At 47.0% G+C, this 22,283-nt stretch overlaps 1 protein-coding gene across 1 annotated transcript in view; it reads right to left on the bottom strand.

Annotated features, from left to right (window-relative positions):
- Nucleotides 1-22,283, bottom strand: part of POP5 (POP5 homolog, ribonuclease P/MRP subunit) — a 28,979-nt gene that overhangs the window by 4,146 nt on the left and 2,550 nt on the right. The window lies entirely within an intron of this gene.

Genomic DNA, 22,283 nt, shown 5'->3' with positions numbered 1-22,283 from the left:
TACCTCATAAAGGGACACTGGTCAGAATTGCAAAAAACGGCAAGGTCTTTAATGTCAAAATAGGCTGGGTCTTGAAGGGGTTAATGTTCACAAAAAAAAAAAGTTTAAAGTGAATAACTTGAATAAAGACTTTTTTTGAAGTTCTCTGGTTCCCTCCTGTCCCCTTCATGTGTAGTGAATAGGAGAGTTTGTGGGAGGAATTACAAGACCCTTGTGACAGCAGATGCCTCTCCTTCATTGGCGGAGCTGCCAAATCACTGACTTTTATAGCTTTACTAGCTATTGAACCCGTTCTACGCCCAGGTGGCGAGCATTTATATTGGTATATGGTCTCCATCCTGGTATGTGCTGCTCCATCCTGCGTCCCCATCCTGTCATGTGCTGCTCCATCCTGCGTCCCCATCCTGTCATGCGCTGCTCCATCCTGCGTCCCCATCCTGTCATGCGCTGCTCCATCCTGCGTCCCCATCCTGTCATGCGCTGCTCCATCCTGCGCCTCCATTCTGTCATGTGCTGCTCCCATCCTGCGTCCCCATCCTGTCATGCGCTGCTCCCTTCCTGCGTCCCCATCCTGTCATGCGCTGCTCCATCCTGCGTCCCCATCCTGTCATGCGCTGCTCCATCCTGCGTCCCCATCCTTATGTGCTGCTCCATCCTGCGTCCCCATCCTTATGTGCTGCTCCATCCTGCGTCCCCATCCTTATGTGCTGCTCCATCCTGCGTCCCCATCCTTATGTGCTGCTCCATCCTGCGTCCCCATCCTTATGTGCTGCTCCATCCTGCGTCCCCATCCTTATGTGCTGCTCCATCCTGCGTCCCCATCCTTATGTGCTGCTCCATCCTGCGTCCCCATCCTTATGTGCTGCTCCATCCTGCGTCCCCATCCTGATGTGCTGCTCCATCCTGCGTCCCCATCCTGATGTGCTGCTCCATCCTGCGTCCCCATCCTTATGTGCTGCTCCATCCTGCGTCCCCATCCTTATGTGCTGCTCCATCCTGCGTCCCCATCCTTATGTGCTGCTCCATCCTGCGTCCCCATCCTTATGTGCTGCTCCATCCTGCGTCCCCATCCTTATGTGCTGCTCCATCCTGCGTCCCCATCCTTATGTGCTGCTCCATCCTGCGTCCCCATACTGCCTCTGACCCGCTCGGCGCCGAGTGCTGGGGGGCCTGAGCAGGCGGGGACACCGGCACGCTGTGGGGGTCAGGTGCCGGTATCGCCGCCAGCTCAGGCCCCCCAGCACTTACTATATTCACCTGTCCTGCGTTCCAGCGCTGGGCGCCGCCATCTTCCCGGTCTCCTGGCCGTGACTGTTCAGTCAGAGGGCGGCGCCGGCGCGCATTAAGCGCGTCATCGCGCCCTCTGAACTGAAGGTCACAGGGCGAGGACCGGGAAGATGGCGGCGCTCAGCGATGGAACGCAGGACAGGTGAATATAGGCGATACTCACCCTCCTGGCGGTCCCTGCTTCTCTGTTGGAGATCGCGGTGTGCGTTCAGTGTGAACGCATACCGCGATCTCCCGGGAGCGTCACTCTGTGAGGCCCAGACTGCGCCGGCGCTTGCGCCTGCGCAGTCTATAAAGGCTTCGGACAGAGTGACGCTCCCAGCGTTATATTATAGATAGTCACCTTCCCCACTGTAGTGGTCAAATAGTCCCCTACTACAATTCTAGCTTCAGCTTCCATATTTTTTGTTCGTGCACACTACTTCATCTCCCCAAGTGTGATGTCATCTGTGCGGCGCTCAGGTAATGTCTCACAAGCCCAGCTAATCACAGGCAGAACCTGGGATCCTGGAGGGTAAGGAAATGCACACCGCTCCTGCATACCGACCTGAACAGTTTTACATAGCTATCCGCTAAGGCTAGTTTCACACTAGCGGTCGGCAGGGCTGCAGACTTAATCCGTGAAGCCCCGCCTACTGCCGCACCTCTTCCTTCAGCTCCGCCAACGTCTGCATGCGTCCCTTATCTTTAATATTGGGTACGCAGGCCATGAGGATGTATGCGGATGCCTCCGCATGCGTCAGTTTGATGCGGTGCCGACTGCAACAAAATCCTAACATGTTGCGTTTGACGCAGGTCAGCGCAAGGTCAAGATGATGCATGCGGAGGTATCCACATGGCCTGCGTACTCAATGTTAAAGATAGGGTATGCAGGACGCATGCAGCCGTAGGCGGAGCTGAAGAGGCGTGGCAGTGGGCGGGCTTAACGGATGATTCCTGTACTTAAGTGGTAACTATACATGCTACTGTGTCTAGAAAAAACACTGGAGGTGGCAGGAAGGGGAGGGTATTTAACCTCTTTGTGTTTCCTGTCGCCCATTAGGGCGGGGAGACATCCTCCAGTACCGCTGTCGTGGAAGGTTCCTAGAAACCGAATTAACGGTAAGAATAATTCTACTTTCTCCAGTCACCTTCCACGACAGCGGTACTGGAGTAGTACCAACAAATAATTTCTAGGGGGGGGGACAACAGCCTGCAGAACTGTTCTGCCGAAAGTTAAATCCCAGTTGAAATAAAGCCTGTAGTGCCTGGTGAACGTATGAACTGACGACCAGGTGGCAGCTCTGCGAATCTGCTCCGTAGAAGCGTCACCTCTCTGCCCATGATGTTGACACCAACCGTGTAGAATGGACTTTCAGTGATGGAGGAGGTGGTAGATTCTGGGATGAGTATGCCAGAGATATGGCTTGTTTAATCCAGTTGGCGATTGTATTTTTTGTCGCCTTTCTACCCTTGTTCTTTCCGGAGAGTTGAATGAAGAGATTTTGATCAATCCTCCAACTCTCTGTTTGTGAAAGATAATATAGGACCACTCTGCGGACATCCAGAGTGTGGAAGGACTCCTCGCTCGCATTAGAAGGATCTAGGAAGAATGAGGGCAACACTATGTCCTGACCTCTATGAAAGTCTGATGTTACTTTAGGTAAAAAGGTAGGGTCTAAACGAAGGATTATACCATCAGATGCCACCCTCAAGTAAGGCTCTTGTATGGATAGGGCATGTAGTTCTCCTGTCCATCTGGCAGAGGTAATAGCCACTAAAAAGACAGTTTTTAGGGTAAGAACCTTTAATGAAGACTGAGATAAAGGTTCGAAAGGATCCCGAGTTAGACTATTAAGGACCAAATTAAGGTCCCAAGGAGGAGTATTGTTGTGAACTCTGGGGTGGATTCTACTCGCTGAAGTTATAAAACGTCTGATCCACCGATGTTTGGCTAGTTCCTGGTCAAAATAGGAGCTAAGAGCGGGAAATTTGTACTTTTAAGGTATTGGGCCTAAGACCCAAATCTAGACCCCTTTGCAACAAGTCCAGAATTTTGGCAATATTTGGATGAAATGGGTCTGGAATATCTGGAAGATACCACGATGAAAACTTTTTCCAGATTTTGGCATAAATGGCATTGGTTATGGGTTTTCTACTGTTTTGGAGAGTATGAATTACTTCATCTGAGAGATCTCTTGCCTTTAGTATTTCGGCTTCAGAAGCCATGCTGAAAGAATTAACCTGTGGAGGTTTGGATGCAGCAAAGGCCCCTGATGAAGTAGATTCTCCTTCTGAGGTAGACATACTGGACCTTCCTGAGCCATGTCTAACAGGGCGCTGTACCAACTCCTCCCCGGCCATGTTGGCGCGATTAGAATCGCCGTAACTCGCTCTGATCGGATCTTCTGAAGAGTTTTTGATCGCAATGGGATCGGAGGAAAGGCATAGACGAGGTTGAACCTCCACGGGTGAGAGAACGCATCCATGCCCAGTGCTCTGTCTGCCATATTTAGGGTGAAATATGTTTGCAAATATCCAAGGAGAAAAAGGAAAATGCGGCACTCACCCAGGTAGATTGCGAATCAAAGTCCTTTATTCATCGTAACGTAACAACGGACATAGTAAGGAGAGGCGGCTGGGAGAGATCAGCGGTGCGGGGAGAAAGAACAGGACTACGATCGTTTCGCGCTTGTGCGCTTCCACGGGTCCATGTCATGGACCCGAGGAAGCGCACAAGCGCAAATCTCTCCCAGCCGCCTCTCCTTACTATGTCCGTTGTTACGTTACGATGAATAAAGGACTTTGATTCGCAATCTACCTGGGTGAGTGCCGCATTTTCCTTTTTCTCCTTGGATATTTGTTCACTGCTTTTTATGCTGAGCACCACCCGAACATTGCAGACTATATACGTGCTATAGGAGTCTTGCAGTGGAATCCTCAGGCTGCGGCTACACCGCCTGCTGCGATAACACCTAGTGCCGTTCATATTTTGTGCTTTTTGAGAAATATGTTTGCAGCTTGGCATTCTGACTGTTGGCAAAAAGGTCCACTTCTGGGATCCCCCATTTGGATATCAGGGAGAGGAAGACCTCCTGGTCTATACACCATTCCCCTGGATGTACATCCCTTCTGCTCAGGAAATCTGCCTGGGTATTGGCCGACCCTTTCAGGTGAACTGCCGAAATAGAGAGGAGGTGCCTCTCTGCCCAGAAAAAAAAAATGTTTGAGGCTAAGGTTTTTAGTTTCTTGAATCTTGTGCCTCCCTGGTGACGAAGGTATGCTACCGTGGTCATAATCTCGGAATATATTCTGACATGATGTCCCTGAACAATAAAAGGATGCGGCTTTTAACGCCTCTTCCGCCTTCAGTTCTCTGAAGTTTGAAGAGCTTGCTCTGATGTCTGGGGGCCAGGTGCCCTGAAAATGAGTTCCCTCGACTATAGCTCCCCATCCCCTTTGACTGGCGTCCGATGTGAGTGTCTTTAGCGGGACCTGGTCTCAACTGACCCCCCGTTGGAGGTTTCGGAGCCGTAGTCACCATGTCAGGGATGCCTTGACATGATTGGGGAGGCAAATTCTCTTGGAAAGAGAACTCTGCTGTCTGTCCCAGGATGATAGGACATGGGTTTGGAGGACTCTCGTGTGGGCTTGGGCCCAAGATACCATCCGGATACAAGATGTTAGAGATCCCAGAATAGACATTTAATGTCGCAGAGTAGGAGCCTTCAGGGTTCTGAATGCTGTTATCTTCTATACCAGATCGAGTTGACGTTCTCGGAGCAGAAAGGATCTCCTCAACTCCGAGTCCAGAAGGCCCCCTAGGAACTTCTTCCTCTTGGAGGGAAGTAGGTCCGATTTCTCTAGATTCGGGATCCAACCCAATGACTTTAGGATTTCTAGAGACTTTGTTAAGTCTGCATTGAGGCGGGAGACTGAAGGAGCGACAATGAGTAGGTCGTCTAGATAGGGTACTATGCAGATCCCTTGAAGACGAATGAATATAATGGCTTCTGTCATGATCTTTGTAAAGACTCTGGGAGCTGAGGCGATTCCAAAGGGAAGGGAGTTGAACTGATAGTGTACTATCTCCCGATCATGAGATATTGCGAATCTTAGGTATTTCCGGAATTCTGGATGGATTGGGACCTGGTAATAAGCGTCCCTCAGATCCACCGTAGCCATCACCCAGTCCTGTCCTATCAGAGGGATCGCTGTTTTGACCGACTCCATCTTGAATCTCCTGTAGGTTATTACTCGATTCAGAGGTTTCAAGTTGATTATTATTCGGTGCTTTCCCAAAGGTTTCTTGATCAGAAACAGGTGGGAATAGTTTCCTCTGCCCATTTCTTGTTGAGGTACTGGGGAAATTAATCCTGCCTGGAGTAAAGGTACCTTCACACTAAACGATATCGCTAGCGATCCGTGACGTTGCAGCGTCCTCGCTAGTGATATCGTTCAGTTTGACACGCAGCAGCGATCAGAATCCTGCTGTGATGTCGTTGGTCGGGGCTAGAGGGCCAGAACTTTCTTTGGTCGCTGGCTCTCCCGCTGACATCGCTGAATCGGCGTGTGTGACACCGATTCAGCGATGTCTTCGCTGGTAACCAGGGTAAACATCGGGTTACTAAGCGCAGGGCCGCGCTTAGTAACCCAATGTTTACCCTGGATACCATCCTAAAAGTAAAAAAACAAACGCTTCATACTTACCTACCGCTGTCTGTCCCTCGGCGCTGTGCTTTCCTGCACTCACTGTGAGCACAGCGGCCGGAAAGCAGAGCGGTGACGTCACCGCTCTGCTTTCCGGCCGCTGTGCTCACAGCCAGTGCAGAGAAGCAGAGCGCCGGGGACAGACAGCGGTAGGTAAGTATGTAGCGTTTGTTTTTTTACTTTTAGGATGGTATCCAGCGTAAACATCGGGTTACTAAGCGCGGCCCTGCGCTTAGTAACCCGATGTTTACCCTGGTTACCGGCATTGTTGGTCGCTGGAGAGCTGTCTGTCCGGATCGTTGTCGGTATCGCTGCAGCGTCGCTTAGTGTGAAGGTACCTTAACTCTTGAAGTCCGGAAAGGAATGCGCCCTGAGGGCTGAGACTCTGTAATGAGGTTATCCTTATGTGATGAGGGGGAGGGCTCTCGAACTCTAATTTTAGTCCATTCTGAATAGTGTCGAGTACCCACTGGTTCGACGAAATGGAACTCCACTGGTTGATGAAGCTGGAGTCGACCCCCGACGCCCTGGGCGTAGTCACTGCTTGCCCAGGGCTTGCTGGGACTGGGGAACCAGGATGTTCCTACCCTTTCCCCCTTTGCGATAGCTCCAGCGTCCTGACTTGCCTTTCCCTTTGAACTCTCGTTGGAAGGGTTGTTCTTTTCAGGGACGAAAAATACCGGATTACTCACCGGTAATGCTCTTTTATAGAGCCCACGACAGCACCCACGAGAGAGGAGATCCGCCCCTAGGAACAGGAAACCTACAGAGAGATAAAAGGGGCGGGCCCCCCCCCCCTCGCTCCTCAGTTGTTTTACAGAGAATAGGAGGAACCGCCGCCAGGTTTTAGTTAACAGGTTCAGGTATATACATATATACATATTTACAACCTTATACTACATCTTTCTACTATTTACACCTCACCCAAAAAAGCACCACGTGCAACTATACAAAGAAAAGGGAGGGATGTGAATGGGTGCTGTCGTGGGCTCTATAAAAGAGCATTACCGGTGAGTAATCCGGTATTTTCCATTCGCCACGACAGCACCCACGAGAGATTTTCAGAGACTATAGATTGGGTGGGTGGGTTAACTGAGTCAAGAACCGAAACCCCAAAGGTTAGATCAGAAGCAGCAGATAGGTCTAATCTATAGTGCTTATAAAAGGTGCCCGGTGAAGCCCAAGTTGCGGCCTTACATATAAGCTCTATTGGCACGTTCGCCCTTTCTGCCCAGGAAGTTGAAACGGCCCTTGTAGAATGAGCCCCCACATGCATTGGAGGATCTCTTCCTTTTGCTCTGTAAGCCAAGGTTATGGCTTCTCTGATCCAACGAGACCACGTCCCCTTCGTGACTCTGGATCCTTTGGTTTTACCCTGAAAAGACACAAACAGGGCCCTACTCTTCCTCCAGTCCCTAGTTCTCTCTAAATAGGCTAGAATAGTCCTCTTAACATCTAGGGTATGAAGTCTTGCTTCCTCTGGAGACGAGTGGTCTTTATAAAAGGTAGGTAATAAGATCTCCTGGGATCTATGAAAATTACTGGCCACCTTAGGTAGGTAACATGGATCTGTTTTCAAAACTATTCTATCAGGTGTTATAGATAGGTATGGAGGATCGATTAACAATGCCTGCAGATCACTCACTCTTCTAGCTGATACCAAAGCTACTAATAATATTGTTTTCAATGAAATGTTCTTTAATGAGGCTGCATGAATAGGCTCAAACGGGTTTTGTGTCAATGCATCCAGGACCAAAGATAGATCCCACTGGGGCACCTGTGGAATATTTATTGGTTTCGACCGTTCACATGCAGATATAAAACGGGATATCCATCTATCACCTGTGATATCATAACTGAAGAGGGCTCCTAACGCTGAGACCTGAACTTTCAAAGTATTAACTGAAAGTCCCAATTCTAGTCCTTTTTGCAAAAACTCCAGTATTGAAAATATAGGCACCTCTGAAGAAAATTTGTGTAGTGTGAAACTGAAGAAATTTTTTCCAGACTCTAACAAGTTTTGGTGGTAGAAGGCTTTCTACTCTTCATAAGGGTATCTATCAATCCACTAGAAAACACTCTCCTGCTTAGTAATTGCCTCTCAAATTCCAGGCAGTTAAGTTCATGCCCTTCACTTGAGGATGGAAAAACGGACCCTGAGACAGCATGTTGTCGGCCAGAGGCAGAATCCACGGATCTGTCACCGACATGGCTCTGAGCCATGAAAACCATGGCCTCTTGGGCCAAAATGGGGCTATTAGCAGAACTCTTGCCCCTTCCTCTCTTATCTTCCTTATCACCATGGGCAATAGATTCCATGGGGGAAAAGCGTATGCCAGGTCGAATGTCCATGGTACCTGAAGGGAATCTAATATGTCTGGATTGTCCAGCCTGCACAGGGAGGCAAACATCCTGACTTGTCGATTGGATCTTGTTGAGAACAAGTCTATTTGAGGCATGCCCCATCGAGTTGTTATCATTTTGAAAATCTTCCTGTTGAGCATCCATTCCCCTTGATGAAGAGTATGACGACTGAGAAAATCGGCCTGAAAATTGTCTACCCCTCTTATGTGTACCGCTGACAAGGACAACAGATTACCTTCGGCTAGCCTTATGATGTCTGACGCCACCTCCATAAGAGTGACTGACTGTGTACCTCCTTGCCGGTTTAGATAGGCCACCGCAGAGGTGTTGTCGGAGAGGACCCTTGTGTGCGAGCCTCGCAGCTGAGGAAGAAAGTGGAGCACGGAATAATATACAGCTCTCAACTCTTTAACGTTAGAAGAATCACTATACTCTGATCTGGACCAGAGTCCCTGGACCATCTGATCTCGAAAATGTGCTCCCCAACCTTCAGGACTAGCATCTGTGGTAACTATATTTGAAGGAGTGATTACCCACAGGACTCCTTTTGACAGATTTCCCCAATCTAACCACGTGAGGGAGTGTACCACTTCTGTCGGAAGAAAAACTATCTGATCTAAACGACCCTGATTCACAATATTCTCCTGTAATATAAATCTCTGCAGCTGCCTGGTATGAAACTGTGCCCACTCAACTGCAGGAATACAAGAAGTTAAAGACCCCAGCAACGACATGGCGCTTCTCAAGGTCATACTACGCCTATTGATTGCTAAGTTCACTTTATCAATTATGGAGGTCTTTTTACCATCTGGCAGGCAACATACTTGATCAACCGAATCTAAAAGGAGGCCAAGGAACTTCTGACATGTAACAGGCCGGAGTCTCGATTTCTCCCAATTAATAATCCAACCAAGAGATTGTAATGAAACGGCTACCTCTTCCAATCTCTGTTCACACTGTAGGGAGTCTCTACCCACTATTAGAAGATCATCTAAATACGGGATGATTAGTGTGTCCTTTAACCTCAGAAAAGACATTACCTCTAACAATAATTTAGTGAAGACCCTCGGAGCCAAAGATAGGCCAAAGGGCATTGCCCTATATTGCAGATGACAAACCTGACCATCTAATACAACTGCTACCCTGAGAAACTGCTGGTGTAACTGGTGTATAGGCAGATGGTAGTAAGCATCCTTAAGATCCAGCACCACCATGTAACAGTTGGGAAATAGATTTTTAATGGCTGATCGAATGGACTCCATTTTAAAGGCTTTAGGTCTTATGAAGGTGTTTAACTTTCTTAAATTAAATATAGTCCTAAAGGACCCATCAGGCTTAGTTATTAGAAATAAGGGAGAATAAAAGCCCTTTCCTCTTTCAGATGGTGGAACTTTTATTAACACTTGTTTAGACAAAAGAGACTTGACTTCAGTTTCCAGTGCTTCTTGCTGCAGCCTGGATTTTAGGGATGTAAGAAGAAAAGAATCCGGAGGTGTCCGAATGAGGTCTAAGGTGAGACCTGACGAAATTAAATTTAAGGCCCATGTATTGGCCGTTATCTCTCTCCACTGTTCCACAAATTGAAGTAGCCTACCGCCCACTGGTGGAATAGGGTTCACAGAACTTATCCGCTGGTCTGAAGGGACGCTTATTGAACAGATTGCCCTTCTGCCTGAACTCCCTGTTACTCCAGCGGTCTTTAAAGCCTCCTTTCTTTCCAAATGGTGGCTTCCTGAATGCTCTTCTGTAGGAAGGAATAAAGGGATTAGGAAACCCTTTTTTCCTTTCGCCCGCCTTAGTGAGTATGTCATCCAGGACAGATCCAAAGAGGTACTCACCCTGGCAGGGTATGGCACACAATTTAGCCCTGGATTGGGCGTCTCCCTTCCAATTCTTTAGCCATAATGCTCGACGAGCCGTGTTGGAGAGGTTAGCTGTTCTGGCCGCAAGGCGGAGAGAGTCTATTGAGGCATCAGATATAAATGCCGCAGCCCCCTTGATCAATGGAATGGAGGCTCGCAACTTTTCTCTGGAAACGCCACTTCTGATGTTCTGATCTAGTTGATCCAGCCAGACCACCATGGATCTACTGGTACATGTAGCAGAGATTGCAGGTTTAAATGCAGTCACACAGGCTTCCCATGACTTCTTGAGAAGCGCATCAGATTTCCTGTCCATTGGATCGGACAAGGAACCCGCATCCTCTACCGGCAAAGAGGAACGGCGAGCAGTAGATGCTACAGCCGCATCCACTTTAGGTACTTTAGCCCAGGTGGCCAACTCCTCGTCATCAAAGGGGTAGCGTCTCTTACAGGAGACTGGCACAAACCCCTTTTGACCCTTACTCCATTCCTTCTTGACCAGGTCTTTTATAGCATGGTTTACTGGGAACACGTGGCCCTTTCGCTGAGCCAGACCCGCGAACATCACCTCCTGCTGAGTTTGAGGTTCTTTCACTTCTGAAACCCCCATAGTATTCCTTACGGATTTAACCAAGTTATTTATGCCATCAGTAGGAAAGCAGACATAGTCCTCTTCTTCTGATGAACCCGATAACTGAGAGACATTTGACTCGACCTCCCCACTTTCTGCCGACGTGTCAGCTCTAGGTGAGGATACTCTGCTAGCTCTCCTCTCAATATTTACGGATGGACTGCCTCGTAAACTCTGAAGCTCTTCCCGAATCATAAGTCGTATTTCGTTCATTTTAACAGATTCTTCCTGCCGCAGGGTGTTATCTATACAAACTTGGCATAACTTTTTGCTATAAGCATCAGGTAAGGGCTCAGTACATATTGCACACTGCACGTGTTTGGTCTTCCCAGTCCTCTTCCCCTACAAACACATAAGGAGAGGAGACCAACATAAGCTTCCATGAAGCTAAATAAACACTCACCCCGCAGTATCTGTATATACCGGGTCTCGGCTCTTTTGTTCGGCCTGGGGTATGCCACGGGACGACCTCCTCCCTGACTTGTCAGTGGAGTCGCTCACTTTTGCACCACTTCTCTTCCTGACATTTTCACTGGGCTCCACTAACTCCTCCATAGGGCGCTCACAAATCTCCTCATGGGATGACATGTTGCCGCACCCCCTACACAGCTGAGCTGCAATTTATAGCACTGGCCTCACACACCCCTTCCTGCTGTTTCTACCTCTTTTTTTTTTTTTTTTTTTTTTCTTCTTACCAGCCGCAGTGTAGTCCAGGGGGGAACCGCTCACGAAATCCAATATGGCGGCGCCCCCAGAAGTAATAGCGTGACCTCGTAGTACAGGGAGCGCCTGCTATACTGCGCATGCGCCGGCGTCCCTGCAACTTGCCGGCCGCTCTCACCGCCATCATGGGATCGGGAGAAGCGACGCCGACCCTGCAAGGCCGCACCCAGAAGTGACCATGTGACCCCGGAAATCAGGGAGCGCAGCTGCACTGCGCATGCCCCAGCGTTCCTGCAACCTGCCGGCCGCTCTCACCGCCATCATGCCGACCTCTCTGCCAGGCAGCACCGCGACCGGGGCCTTACCTGAGGTACACCACTCTCCTTGTCACAACTTACAACGATGTCCCAACAGGGACATTGTTGCTCCAAGCCGTAGCAGATGAGGGGGGAGCCAGCAGGAACCCCCGACTGTCCATCCGTCCTGGAGCCCCTGTCTCTCATCAGAGACGGACAGGCGGCATCCAGGCGGACCTTTCCTCTTCATCTGTACTCCATAGAGTTTTCTCTGTGGGTTCCCTTCTAGGAACAGGAAACCAACTGAGGAGCGAGGGGGGGCCGCCCCTTTTATCTCTCTGTAGGTTTATTGTTCCTAGGGGCGGATCCCCTCTCTCGTGGGTGCTGTCGTGGCGAATGGAAAAAACGTTTTTTCGGATTCCTGTTCAGGAAGCGCTTTTTTCTTGTCTGTTGCCTTTTCCAGTAGATCGTCCAGAGCCTGCCCGAATAGATAGCGGCCCTGAAAGGGAATGGCACAGAGCTTTGTTTTGGACGTTATGTCCCCACTCCAGGACTTCAGCCATAGAGCTCTCCTGGCTGAGTTAGAGAGAACTGCTGATTTAGCAGCCACTCTAACGGACTCTGCCGAAGCATCGGCGAGGAAGCCCGTAGCTTTCTGGAGAAGAGGGAGGGAATCTAAGATTACTTCCCTAGATGTTCCCTGGGTAAGGTGGTCTTCAAGCGTGCAGAGCCAACGGAATAGGGATCTAGCCACGCAGGTGGACGCAATGTTTGTTCTAAGGAGATTGGTGGAAGTCTCCCAAGATCTTCTCAGTAAACTTTCCATTTTGCGGTCCATAGGGTCTCTGAGTTGGGAAGAATCCTCGAAAGGGAGGGTTGTCTTTTTTGATATTCTAGAGACTTGTACATCTACCTTAGGGGTATCCCACAGAGAGACGTCTCCATCGAGAGAGAAACAATTTTTTAGTTCAGATGGAACAGTAAGTCCCTTCTCGGGCGATTCCCATTCATGAAGAATGAGACTCTGTACATTCTCGTGTATTGGAAACCCCTTTAATTTTTTAGGTTTTAACCCACCGAACATCTCATCCTGCACTGATGGTTTCTCCTCCTCCTCCTCCTCAACGCCCATTGTCCCCCTGACCATACTGATTAATTCATGTATGTCTTCTGAGGAAAAATAGTATTTTTTACTTTCCTCTTTGGGGGTGGAAGTGGAGCCCTCATTCTCCCACAAATCCTCCGAGCCGGAAGAATGAAGTTCACCAGAGTCTGAATCCGAAATAACCGTTGCCATCTTCCTTTTTTTAGGAGGAGGTGGCTGAGGTAACAGAGACTGGAAAGGGCCGATACCGAGGACTGAACTTCCTGTTTAATGAGGGATTTAATGCTCTCGAACAAGGATGGCTGTTCCGAGCGTAACACTTCATCAGTGCAGGGCTGGCAAAGCTTCTTCTTAAATGAAGGAGGTAGCTTTGATGCACATACACCACATTTCCGATCTTCCGATTTCTTGGAAGATCTGTCCTTCCTAGGGGCAGAGGCCTTGTCTCCCTAAAAAAAGAGAGAGAAGGGGGACTAAGTATATAGCACCCTAAGGAATACAGGGATAGAGGGACCTGACCCACTACTCACGGTAGGAGGGAAGACGCAGGGCTCGGCAGATGCAGAGACAGGTCTGTCACGTTCCATGGTCAGTAAGTACTGCAGTCCAGACAGACAGACAGGGGGCCTTACCTGGAGGTGATCTACCAGGGTTAAATACCGTGGAAGCTGCGTCCAATCTTGTGCTCCTCCTCCCGGTCCCAGGCGTAGGGGAAGAACCGCTACCCACCATCTTTTGCTTCCAGACGCGCGTGCGCTCCACCGCTGGAACGCACATGCCGTGAACCGGAAGTTCGGGTACTTCCGGTTCGCGCGTCCACCGTTTCCGGCCAGCAGGAGAGGAGGAATGCTGGGGAGCCGCGCGGGGACCCCGGCCGCACAACACCGCTCCGTTTTACTCCAGAAGGAGCGCGGGAGGAGCAGAGGAGGGGTCCTGAGTCCACACCATGTAAGGAGACTGGAGCAGCGCCGCAGGGAGGAGAATCATCCCGACCCAGGCTGCCCGGCTATAGGTAAGGTTTGAGTGCTCCGATCGCCGGCCATGGCAGCACTACCGCAGGACGTCTTCATGCCCCATAGGGGACAGGAAAAACACTGGAGGTGGCAGGAAGGGGAGGATATTTAACCTCTTTGTGTTTCCTGTCCCCCATTAGGGCGGGGAGACATCCTCCAGTACCGCTGTCGTGGAAGGTGACTGGAGAAACATGAAATTTAACTTTTTGAAAACAATATTTATAAATCAACAAATGAAAAATCATAAAAACTTCAACCTTTTTAGAAAGAAAAAAAAAATGAACATATTCATGTGTTTTTACACTGAACACAATAATAAGACATGTCCTTTACACAGATATTTTGAACATCCAGCACATGTTAGATTAGTCTTATTGTCACAGGAAGATCTACAGAAGCTACATCTCTTCCTTTTTTTGCTGGTAGTTGTGCTGCTGGTAGCTGTGCTGGTGGAGGCCGTGGATGTGGAGTCTTTCTTGAGCATGCTGGACATTTTTACAATGGCTGTTGCTCCTTCACTTCTGGGGGTCACTTTTCTGCTCTCAATATATGGCCCTAACCAGGGATTCGCCCAATTCCTCAAGAAATAATCTTCTTTTATGCAGCTTATTCCGGTTCCAATCGGGGTCGATTTCTTTCCATAAGACAAATGCATTGTATACAGAAACGTCCAGTATGTTATAAAATAAAATCATTGGCCACCGATTGGTTTTGCATTTGCATGTATATGTTGATATTGCTTGGTCTAAAGTATCAGTTGCTCCCTTTGTGGCATTATAATCCAAAATAATGTCAGGCTTTCTGTCTTCTCTATCACTTACGGCATTGTCATGGTGCATTGTGCTCATTAGAATTACCTGCTTGGTTTTTTTTTGGAGCATAAGAAACAACAGTTGTATTTCCAGTAAAAAAAAGTAGAACTGAACACCTCTCTCTTGCTAAGGATACTTTGCGGTAGTTCAGGTTTGTTTTTTCTTATAGTACCCAGCATGGTAAGTTGTATTTTTCTTCAACATCTGGCCTAGTTGATAAGATGTAAAAAAAAAAGTTGTCACATGTGACATTTTGTCCTTTTAGTCCATGAGTCAAATCGAGAACACCACACATACCCTGATTTTTTTCAGGTCTTTCACCAGGGGTTTTTCCTGTATACACTTGAACATTTAGAGCATGTGAACTTTTGCTGTCGCAAAGTGTCCAGATCTTGATGTCGTATTTTGCTGGCTTACTTGGTATATATTGTCTGAATGGGCACCTACCTCGGAATGCCACCTGTTGTGAATTCTGTGGCTGAATTAACTCCTGTGGTCACAAGTGGTACTGCAGCTTCTGAGCTTCCTCCCTCAGGTGTTCTGGTGAGCTCCTTGGCTGCTTTGTTATTTAACTCCACCTGATTCTGTCTTCCTTGCTCCTTGTCAATGTTCCAGTATTGGATCTGAGCTTCTGGATCTTTCCTGTGGCCTGCTGCTCTGCTTAGATAAGTGCTTCTTTGCTTTTGTTGCTATTTTTTCTGTCCAGCTTGTCTATTCGTTTTGCTGGAAGCTCTGAGACGCAAAGGGTGTACCGCCGTGCCGTTAGTTCGGCACGGTGGGTCTTTTTGCCCCCTTTGCGTGGTTTTTGCTTTAGGGTTTTTTGTAGACTGCAAAGTTCTCTTTGCTATCCTCGCTCTATCTAGAATATCGGGCCTCACTTTGCTGAATCTATTTCATCCCTACGTTTTGTCTTTTCATCTTACTCACAGTCATTATATGTGGGGGGCTGCCTTTTCCTTTGGGGTATTTCTCTGAGGCAAGCCAGGCTTGTTTTTCTATCTTCAGGCTAGTCAGTTTCTCAGGCTGTGCCGAGTTGCATAGGTAGTGTCAGGCGCAATCCACAGCTGCCTTTAGTTGTGTTTAGGATAGGTTCAGGTATTGCGGTCTACAGAGATTCCACGTCTCAGAGCTCGTTCTATTATTTTTGGGTTATTGTCAGATCACTGTATGTGTTCTGATCGCTGGTACACTGTGTCACTGGATTGCACTCATAACAGCCACCAATTGCTCATCAACAGTTACATTTTCACCACTACTATACAATTTTGGTAGCATCTCTACCCATTGATTCCAAACATTTCAAATAGGTGCTAGTTTATCTTTAGCTCTTCTTTCCATTCTGTTTTAGAATCAAACCGCAGTACTCTAGAAATTTCATGAAACCTTTGAATGATAGACAACCAGTCTCCTCTCTCACAAACAGCAAATGGATAATACTAGATAATTACTTGTTTACTGATAAGAACAGTGAAACCACCACCATTTTGAGATGAAGTACACATAAAAAAAACACAACTTTTGCAGTCAGAAATAATCAGAGACCTGTAGAACAGTATAAAATGCTATCGGGTCATATTGACCCGAACAGTACAAGTGTAACAATCAGCGTGTAGCAAAAAGTAAACAAAAAAAATATATAGAGCTCCACAAATGAGAAGACAAGATACTACTAGTTTCAAATCCTCATAAAAAAAAAAAAATCTACAGGGTCTCAAAAATCATTTTGGGTCATATTGACCCGATCAGTACAACAGGGTTACAGCGCCACTTATTTGTTGCACCCCTTGAGTGGTACTTTAACCCCTTACCGACCCACGACGCCACGTAGGCGTCATGAAAGTCGGTGCCAATCCGACCCATGACGCCTATGTGGCGTCATGGAAAGATCGCGTCCCTGCAGATCGGGTGAAAGGGTTAACTCCAATTTCACCCGATCTGCAGGGACAGGGGGAGTGGTAGTATAGCCCAGGGGGGGTGGTTTCACTCCCCCCCCCCGTGGCTACGATCGCTCTGATTGGCTGTTGAAAGTGAAACTGCCAATCAGAGCGATTTGTAGTATTTCACCTATTAAAACTGGTGAAATATGGATGATATAACCTTAGCAACTCTGCATATCAGACGCTCCCTATTGAATTAATTGCCACCGGAGTAGTTTCCTTCTTCACTAACCCCTATTGGAGTCATCCCCTATCTAGTCAATCCTAACTTTAAGGATTCATATAACTTATGGTCGAAACTTCCAATGGACTCTCTAACTAACTTTTATGATGGAAAAACCCTTAAAAATGATAGCTGGCCTAGTAATGCTCCAACCTCTCCAAAAAACTTCCTTCAAAAACACCATACTATACGTATTCTAACGCAATTCAGAAAACAATTCCCACACAAGTCTAACTGGTCGTGGTTGGATCTCATGCTCAAAACAGGACCAGCTAGATATAAAGTAATATCTCGTATATACTCCCGACTTATTACCCCTCCTCAATACTCTAAGCCCTCTTTTATTTACTCCTGGGAATCTGAATTTAATGTTATTTTTACAGACGATCAGATCTCCAAGATGTTGAGGTTTGCCCGTGGTTTTTCCCGTTGTATCCTGTTACAGGAAAACTCATACAAGGTGCTAACCAGATGGCATATGACTCCGGTCAAGCTCCACTATCTGGTGAACATTCCCAAAATATGTGTCCATGGTTTCCTTGGGCGGCTTGGCATCGCCAACATAAGTCTGAGTCTGATAGGGGGGAATAAACTCCACGCTTAAAGAGCTAAAACTAATCAAAACCAATTTGTTGGCCTCTGAGGCCATTCTCTCGTGCCCATCGAATAACTTCAGACCATCGAGGCATGGCCTTCTTCCATTGTTGCTTTGTGCTGCAAAGCACTTGATAACTCTCCATTGGAAGAGCGTGACCCCTCCAACGATGGGTGAGTGGTTTAACAAAATTGACCATATCCACAGACTAGAGGAACTCTCAAGTTGGGAAACATTCTCATGAACGTTTTGTTGCCGATTGGCTCCCCTGGAAATCATTTAGATCCAGTGCGCCTTAATATTGTTCTTTACTTGTCTCTGCCCCTTCGCAAACTCCATGATATCGGATATTCCACTAATGTTAGAATAGGGTTAGGGTTAGGGGTAGGGTTAGGGTTTCGGTATGTGCACACGTATTCTGGTCCTCTGCGGATTTTTCCGCTGCGGATTTGATAAATCCACAGTGCTAAACCGCTGCGGATTTATGGCGGATTTACCGCGTTTTTTCTGCGCATTTCACTGCGGTTTTACAACTGCGATTTTCTATTGGAGCAGTTGTAAAACCGCTGCAGAATCCGCAGAAAGAAGTGACATGCTGCGGAATGTAAACCGCTGCGTTTCCGTGCAGTTTTTCTGCAGCATGTGTACAGCGATTTTTGTTTCCCATAGGTTTACATTGAACTGTAAACTCATGGGAAACTGCTGCGGATCCGCAGCGTTTTCCGCAGCGTGTGCACATACCTTTAGAATTAGGCTATGTGCACACGGATTGGCCGCTGCGGATTCGCAGCAGAGTTCCATCAGGTTTACAGTTCCATGTAAACCTATGGAAAACCAAATCCGCTGTGCCCATGGTGTGGAAAATACCGCGCGGAAACGCTGCGTTGTATTTTCTGCAGCATGTCAATTCGTTGTGCGGATTCCGCAGCGTTTTACACCTGTTCCTCAATAGGAATCCGCAGGTGAAATCCGCACAAAAACACTGGAAATCCGCGGAAAATCCGCAGGTAAAACGCAGTACCTTTTACCCGCGGATTTTTCAAAAATGATGCTGAAAAATCTCACACGAATCCGCAACGTGGGCACATAGCCTTAGGGTTAGGGTTGGAATTAGGGTTGTGGCTACAGTTGGGATTAGGGTTAGGGGTGTGGGGGGGTTAGTGTTGGAGGTAGAATTGAGGGGTTACCACTGTTTAGGCACATCAGGGGTCTCCAAACGCAACATGGCGCCACCATTGATTCCAGCCAATCTTGTATTCAAAAAGTCAAATGGTGCTCCCTCAATTCCGAGCCCGGACGTGTGCCCAAACAGTGGTTTACCCCCACATATGGGGTACCAGCATACTCAGGACAAACTGCGCAACAATTACTGGGGTCCAAATTCTCCTGTTACCCTTGTGAAAATAAAAAAATGCTTGCTAAAACATCATTTTTGAGGAAAGAAAAATTATTTTTTTATTTTCACGGCTCTGCGTTGTAAACGTCTGTGAAGCACTTGGGGGTTCAAAGTGCTCACCACACATCTAGATAAGTTTCTATCGGGGTCTAGTTTCCAAAATGGGGTCACTTGTGGGGGGTTTCTACTGTTTAGCCACATCAGGGGCTCTGCAAACGCAACGTGACGCCCACAGAGCATTCCATCAAAGTCTGCATTTCAAAACGTCACTACTTCACTTCCGAGCCCCGGCATGTGCCCAAACAGTGGTTTACCCCCACATATGGGGTATCAGCGTACTCAGGACAAACTGGACAACAACTTTTGGGGTCAAATTTCTCCTGTTACCCTTGGGAAAATAAAAAATTGCAGGCTGAAAGATCATTTTTGAGAAAATAATTTTTTTTTTTTTTTTTTTTTCATGGCTCTGCGTTATAAACTTCTGTGAAGCACCTGGGGGTTTAAAGTGCTCAATATGCATCTAGATAAGTTCCTTTGGGGATCTAGTTTCCAAAATGGGGTCATTTGTGGGGGATCTCCAATGTTTAGGCACACAGGGGCTCTCCAAACGTGACATGGTGTCCGCTAATGATTGGAGCTAATTTTCCATTTAAAAAGCCAAATGGCGTGCCTTCCCTTCCGAGCCCTGCCGTGCGCCCAAACAGTGGTTTACCCCCACATATGGGGTATCAGCGTACTCAGGACAAACTGGACAACAACATTTGGGGTCCAATTTCTCCTATTACCCTTGGCAAAATAGGAAATTCCAGGCTAAAAAATCATTTTTGAGGAAAGAAAAATTATTTTTTATTTTCATGGCTCTGCGTTATAAACTTCTGTGAAGCACCTGGGGGTTTAAAGTGCTCAATATGCATCTAGATAAGTTCCTTGGGGGGTCTAGTTTCCAAAATGGGGTCACTTGTGGGGGAGCTCCAATTTTTAGGCACGCGGGGGCTCTCCAAACGTGACATGGTGTCCGCTAAAGAGTGGAGCCAATTTTTCATTCAAAAAGTCAAATGGCGCTCCTTCCCTTCCAAGCCCTGCCGTGCGCCCAAAAAGTGGTTTACCCCCACATATGAGGTATCAGCGTACTCAGGACAAATTGGACAACAACTTTCGTGGTTCAGTTTCTCCTTTTACCATTGGGAAAATAAAAAAATTGTTGCTGAAAGATCATTTTTGTGACTAAAAAGTTAAATGTTCATTTTTTCCTTCCATGTTGCTTCTGCTGCTGTGAAGTACCTGAAGGGTTAATAAACTTCTTGAATGGTTTTGAGTACCTTGAGGGGTGCATTTTTTAAAATGGTGTCACTTTTGGGTATTTTCAGCCATATAGACCCCTCAAACTGACTTCAAATGTGAGGTGGTCCCTAAAAAAAATGGTTTTGTAAATTTCATTGTAAAAATGAGAAATCGCTGGTCAAATTTTAACCCTTATAACTTCCTAGCAAAAAAAAAAATGTTGTTTCCAAAATTGTGCTGATGTAAAGTATACATGTGGGAAATGTTATTTATTAACTATTTTGTGTCACATAACTCTCTGGTTTAACAGAATAAAAATTCAAAATGTGAAAATTGCGAAATTTTCAAAATTTTCGCCAAATTTCCGTTTTTATCACAAATAAACACAGAATTTATTGACCTAAATTTACCACTAACATGAAGCCCAATATGTCACGAAAAAACAATCTCAGAACCGCTAGGATCCGTTGAAACGTTCCTGAGTTATTACCTCATAAAGGGACACTGGTCAGAATTGCAAGAAAACGGCAAGGTCTTTAAGGTCAAAATAGGCTGGGTCATGAAGGGGTTAATGTAATTCCCCTACCCCCTGTATTATACTCACCTTCTGGCGTTTTCATCCATTTTCCCTGCTGCTCCCGTTGGTCTCCGGCAAAAAGGAAAAGTTAAGTTCCGGCAACTCCAGTGTTTCATGGCGTGGCGCAGAGGTCACTTTACAATACAAGTCTATAGGAGCCTTCTTCAGGCTCTCATGAACTTGCATTGAGAGCTTGTGACATAGTTTCTGCCTTCTGGCCAGTCAGACGCTGCTCTCACAAGATGGCGCGGGAGGGGGGACCAGAGCAGCACTATAAAAGCTGTGAAGACAGCAGAGGGCGAGTATGACTGGGGGCAGGAGGCTTACATTTAAAGCGCCACTCCAGCACAGAAAAAAAGAAACCACCAAAACACTGGAGTGGTGCTTTAAAGGCGGTTGCGTAACTTGAAACTCATGGGCCCCTATGTGAAAGCTCCAATGGGGCCCCCAAATATTTTAAATCTTAAATAGCAATAGTCTTTTTCTATAGGCCAAAGGGAGTTTTAGGGCTCCCTAGGCTCCAGGGCCCGGGTGCGATTGCAACCCCTGCACCTGTTGTAGTTACACCCCTGTTTACAGGGTACATCATCTATCCACAGAGAAGCGTAGTCTAAAATTCCCCTGGCGAATGGACTAGTGCTGAGCATGTGCAACATTTTACTCTATTCACTGTATATAACCGCAATGGTCGCACTTGCGCAATAGTTCCATTCACAGAGGACATTTTGGGCCCACTATTCTCAGGAAAGGATGGAGTTTCAAACATTTATCAACTTACATGGATAAATATTGTTTACAGGACAACCTATTTAAAATATGTAAACCTCACGATCGACAAGAAATACTAAAAGTAGCACACACAAGCCTAATCAGCCGCAGACAGCCATCGGGTGACAAATGGTCACTATTTATTCTGTACAGCAGGAGGATTTCAGGCACTGTGTCGGCCCCCAATTAGTTAACCTCACCATCCACACAACTTGCAACTGGATTCACAAGTTCGAAAAGATATGGAGTCCTTGGCTTGACATTCCAGGGCTTAGCACAGATCTTCTAATTAGAGATTATCCCCTAATTGTTTAGCCATCTTTTTCCCCCCTGTCTATTGTCCACTTCCACCCCAAAGACATTTTATACTCCATTATTCTAGAACTGTTGTGAAAATGTAAATCTTTTCTTCGGAATGTTGGGATGGTCTAGGGAATTTGTGCTGCTTTGTGTACAGTACAGACCAAAAGTTTGGACACACCTTCTCATTTAAAGATTTTTCTGTATTTTCATGACTATGAAAATTGTACATTCACACTGATGGCATCAAAAATATGAATTAACACATGTGGAATTATATACTTAAAAAAGTGTGAAACAACTGAAAATATGTCTTATATTCTAGGTTCTTCAAAGTAGCCACCTTTTGCTTTGATGACTGCTTTGCACACTCTTGGCATTCTTTTGATGAGCTTCAAGAGGTAGCCACCGGGAATGGTTTTCCAACAATCTTGAAGGAGTTCCCAGAGATGCTTAGCACTTGTTGGCCCTTTTGCCTTCACTC

Source organism: Ranitomeya imitator, chromosome 1 (genome assembly GCF_032444005.1).
Source record: "Ranitomeya imitator isolate aRanImi1 chromosome 1, aRanImi1.pri, whole genome shotgun sequence".
Lineage (NCBI taxonomy): Eukaryota > Metazoa > Chordata > Amphibia > Anura > Dendrobatidae > Ranitomeya > Ranitomeya imitator.
Note: the sequence above shows the minus strand (reverse complement) of the source record. Positions and strands in the feature narration are given on the sequence as shown.